Source organism: Silene latifolia, chromosome 1, assembly GCF_048544455.1.
Source record: "Silene latifolia isolate original U9 population chromosome 1, ASM4854445v1, whole genome shotgun sequence".
Lineage (NCBI taxonomy): Eukaryota > Viridiplantae > Streptophyta > Magnoliopsida > Caryophyllales > Caryophyllaceae > Silene > Silene latifolia.
Genome location: NC_133526.1, coordinates 136,238,091 through 136,243,344, shown reverse-complemented (window position 1 = coordinate 136,243,344; position 5,254 = coordinate 136,238,091). Strand labels below are relative to the sequence as shown.

The 5,254-nt window shown below is 43.4% G+C and overlaps 1 non-coding gene across 1 annotated transcript; it reads right to left on the bottom strand.

Moving 5' to 3' along the window:
* Positions 1–2,483: 2,483 nt before the first annotated feature.
* On the bottom strand, positions 2,484–2,590 carry LOC141622534 (small nucleolar RNA R71). Its single transcript, XR_012533003.1, has one exon. It is a non-coding gene; the product is annotated as a small nucleolar RNA R71 (small nucleolar RNA).
* Positions 2,591–5,254: the final 2,664 nt, after the last annotated feature.

Here is a 5,254-nt window from a genome sequence, read left to right as displayed (position 1 = left end):
CCTCGATAGCGGCCTCTACTAATGATTAGGGAAATTATCTATACTCGATATATTGTCGATTATATGCATGCAATGTAACATGCATTAGATTAATCCTAACATGTGAGAATTAGCTAAGTCGGTGAACAATTAGTTTAACATGCATTAATGTCGAGGTAGGAATTTAAGTTCAATTACATGTGAAGGCATACAAACAATGTGGTAAAAGAAATACAATAATGAAGATTACAATTGATGCGTGTCATTTATATGATGTTTTACATCTCTTTTTACACGCATTTCAGAGCTCATTTGTTTAGTTTATGCTACATTTCTCCCTATTTCCGTCTACTTCCGTATTTTGTACTTTATTGCAGAAATGTGAAGAATTCAGCGGGAAATCAAGCCAAATCCGCCCCCGAGTAATCTGCATTGCAAATGACGTAAAGGAACTGCTTAAGGAACGAGCTTGGTGCGCGATCCAAGGCCCAAAGAACGAGTCCACGAGTTTAAAGAAGTCAATTAGCAGCTCAAGCAGTCGATCGACTAGTCCCATCAGTCGATCGACCAACTATCGGGATCCAGAAGCTACTGTTGCTGAGATCCAGTCGGTCGACCTCCCTGCTTAGTCGATCGACCACATCGCTGCTTCAGACGAGAATTAAAAGATTGAGAAACTTGAAGCCCGTGAAGTTTAGGTTTAGGAAATAATTGTTACGTTAGTTTGCTATATAACGTAACCTAAAAACATCAGAATAGGCATCTAGCTTTTATCGAATTACATATCAAGTTTTATTTCAGTTTTACATTCAGTTTAGAATAATTAGGGTTCAAGGTTTGCTTCGGTTTTGAATACAATTTGCTTGGATAATTCGGCCTTGTTCTTTTCCTTCACAATTCTACACGGTATTCTACTGTTTCTATTTCAGTATTTTGCTTATAGTGTTAGAATTGCTAGATCAGTTTCCCCAAAGCCGAACTGTTGTTTTATGTTAATTGTTTCTTCCGCCGTTTAAAACATGAATTCAATAGTTAGATTTATCATTGATGTTATTGTTGTTACCCTTAGCATGAGTAGCTAAATCATTAGTGCTAGGATGTAGGCGATTTATGGCATAGGCGGCACTAGATTGAACACGGACTGAACCCGCGTGTCAGTCGATCGACGGACAATGTTGGTCGATCGACTGACCTTGTAAGGTTATCCTTCGTTTTAATTGGTTTTAATCTCGTATTTAACAAATCGAATGCATGCGACCAGTTAGATACCTATTTTGTGACCGACCCATTAGATCGAAAGATAGGGAAGGTTATTTGACCATCAATTAAATCGACTAAACTGTGCTAAGATCGAAAGATAGGTATAGTTTAGACCATTAGTCACTTTTCAGGACGAAAGTTAGTATTAGTGACATTAGGGACCTATAGCGAGATCGAGAGATGCTATTTGTTAGGAGTGGACCGAGAGGACCTCTTATTTCCCGCCTTACCTGTGTTTGATTCAGACCGACTTAGTTTGCTGCCGCCGAAGCTATAATGACCCGACCATCCTAGTACCCTTCTCTTATCTGTTTAAATCGTATTTTTAGTTTATTTTCTTTTTATTGTTATTAGCTATAGACCAATTCAAATCAACCCCCATAATAGTTACCTCAGACTGAACATAAATCAACTAAAGTTTACAACTGCCTCCTTGTGGTTCGACCCTGTTACCACTAGCCTAGGTTAGTCTTAATAGGAGATTATAAATTTTATCTTTGGTACTCACAACGACGGGTATCAAATTTTTGCGCCGTTGCCGGGGAGGCAATAGTCCTAATTTTAGTTGTTTTAATTTTTAGTCTTTCTTAGTTTAAGGAACATCCGTTCCTTAAACTGTTCTTATATTTTGTTGTAGTTTCCTCTTATGCGCAGGTCACAGGGTGGTCCATTACTGCCATTTGATCCAGAGATTGAAAGATCTTTGCACGTTAAGAGGAGATTATTTCAAGAACAATAGCTGGAAGAGCCTAGTTCTCATTCTAGCTTTTACGAGAACGAGTTGTTCGAGGGAAATCCACCATCTTCACCCGTGTCTACATCTTCAGCCGAGACAGTTACTTCTCCAGAAATTTCTGTCATGGCCGAGGAAGCAAGTATAGCTAGTTTTTCTGAGCCGACAGCCGACAATTTATACAAGGGGTTCGAGTTACCGGGAGATGCCAGGAAATTCGAACCAAAGCCTGCTTACATCACTATGGTCGAGAGAAATCAGTTTGGGGGAGCTGCAAATGAAGATGCAGCTAGACATATGGAGACCTTTATTGACTCTGCCGCTTTGCTCCATTCCCCCCACCGGTGGCGTGACCCAGGATCAAATCAAAGAGACCATGTTCATCTTCTCCCTTCGTGATGCTGCAAGGGAGTGGTATAGAGATTTGGACCGGACCGCTCAGGAGATCACTGATTGGAATACATTGGCCTTGGCGTTCTACAAGAAGTACTTTTCTGCTTCGAGGACGATCACTATTAGAGCTCATATCACGGGCTTTAAACAAGGGCCAGATGAGAATTTCCACGAGGCATGGGTCCGATTCAAGAAGTTAGTGCGAACCATACCGCACCATGGATTCGAAAAGTGGAGTTTGTGCAATCATTTCTACAATGGGTTGTACGACGATTAGAGGGCCATTTTGGATGCTGCAGCCAATGGAAGATTCGCTGAGAATTTGAGAGCAACCAAGGGGTGGAAGATCATTGACGATCTAGCTACCCACAAGGCCGAGTATGGGAATTGGAGAGGGAACCAGAGGAGAGCTGCTGAATCTTCCTCTGTTGCTGCACTTGAGGCTCTCACCGCGAGATTTGACAAGTATGAGCTAGGAGGAGCCTCTAAGGGTGGGATATACCAAGTCAACGCTGTGTCAGACGGTCCCTTCCTTTGTGAAAGGTGTGGAGTTGAGGGCCATGTCTCGAAGAACTGCCCTAGTCCCTTTGAATCTTGTGCTGCCTTTCAACACTACAGGCAGAACAACACCTACTACGAGCCACAAAGATCCAAACTTGAGTTGGAGAAGCCGAGAATGTTTTGAATCCAACTCAACCTCCGCCACAAAGAAGCAGCCATATGTGCCTCCGCATCAAAAGCAACAAAGAATACCAAAAGCCTCCTTATGTGCGCAGCAAAGAAAGCAACAAACACAAAATTCTGAATTTTCCGAGTGAAGAATCTGTTCTTTGAAGGAGTCCCAAGCAAGAGAGGCCGGGATGAAGTTATTAGAGAGCCAAATAGCTCAGTTGGCTAGCAAAAGTAACACTCGAGCTCCCGGACACTTACCCACTCAACCCGAACAAAAGGAGACCCTACATGCCATCACCTTGAGAAGCGGGTCCACACTTGAGGGTCCTGCCATGGTCGAGAAAGTTGTTGAGAAGAATGAGGCAGATCCGAGTCCAAACAAAGCTGTAACGAATAAATCAAAAAAACAGCCGTCTGCTAGGTATTTCAGTCGATCGACTGAAGTACCTAGTCGATCGACTGAATTGCGGGTTACAGGAGCTTCTGGAACTGTGCAACCCAGTCGATCGACTGAGGAGGGTGGTCGATCGACCAATATCACTGCTGATGTTGAAGAATTTCGTCCTTTAATGCCAAATAATCTACGAGACCACTTGTTTCGGGGAACCACGGTCCCGAAAATTTTGAAAGCGGAACGAGTGCGATGGGTCGATCCGGCTCAAGTTCGATCCGATGACGGTTAATGGGTCTCATTTGAGACGGTCTGAGGAAGGGTCTAGCTTCAACAAAGAAAAGGTGACGGACTTCCAGCCAAAGTCCAAGGACGCCGGCGCGCGCTGATTAGAGGATAGGGCTAAGGTACTCCTTACATCCCCATATCCGGAGAGACTCGTGCCAACCAAGGAACAGGTATCTTTCAGTAAGTTTGAGAAAGTTATCCGTAGTCTAAATGTAGAAGTCCCTTTCCTTGAGTTAGTTAACCAAGTGCCAGCATACACTAAGTTCATGAAACAGTTATTGTCAAAGAAAAAATCGCTTGAACATGTTCATACTGTTGCGTTAACTAAAGAGTCTTGCTCCTACTTGTCTCACACTGCGCCCCATAATTTAGAAGACCCGGGCAGTTTTTCAGTTCCTTGTAGCATAGGTACCTTTTCTATCGAAAAGGCTTTATGTGACTTAGGAGCTAGCATAAGTGTCATGCCCTTGAGTCTAGCAAGGAAGCTTAAACTGACCAGGTTTTCTATTACCGAAATGACAGTCCAGATGGCTGACCGTTCTGCGGTCGAGCCCATAGGAGTCCTAGAGGACATACCCGTTCAGATAGGGAAGTTTTTCTTCCCTGTCGACTTTGTTGTCCTTGATATGCCTGAGGATGACCATATTCCCATCATTTTGGGTAGGCCATTTCGCACACACGCTTTGGTGCGATCATCGATGTCGGTCTAGGTACCTTGACTTTCAAAGTGGGAAAGCACTCTATTGTTTTTGCCCAGCCGGCTAAAAAGAAGGACGCCATGTGGCCTGTTACTTGTAACACGGTTTTTGAAAAGAAATCGTACTTTGTGCTTTCTGAATCGCCTATCTCTATTACTACTCATGTATTAACCCCTCCGCCCCAGACTGGGAGCGAAAAAGAGGAAAAACTTGTTGTTTTAAACAATGCAGGAGCTGGTTTGGGGAAGGAAAAGTCGTTGGATGCTCCAGCTGCGACAAAGCCTATCATTCAAAGAGGACGTCTCGGATGCCTAAGTTATGGGACTGATGAGGAAGTGGAAGATGAGCCGGTCAAGGTGAGATGGTCTGATTTGGATTCCGACGATTCCAAGGAAGTCCTTGATTGGGGAGATGATGACGCTGATCAGCTGAATTCTCCGACTGTCGAAGCTGAGAAGAGTGCAACTGATAACATGAGCACTTATGAGGCTACCTCTAGTAGCCAGAAGCCGACGAAGTGGGCCATACCGTGGTCCTTCTTGATCAACTATTAGTTGATTAAACTCGTTGCGAACTTCTCTTTATTTGTTTTGTTGAGACAATTCTTTATTGCTTTTGTGTGCGCGAGAACTTCGCTTTTATTCTTTTTGCTTAGGATTTTTATGCACTTTAGACTTCGTTCTGGGTTTTGCGCAATTTTTGGCGCGTACTATTGTGCTTTTGCAGGTATTTAGAGCTTATTTGCTCAAATCATTGAGCAATTACGAAGAAATAAGACACTGCAGCAGTGTTTCCAGTCGATCGACTGGCTCCATTGGTCGATCGACTGAATTGCAGGTT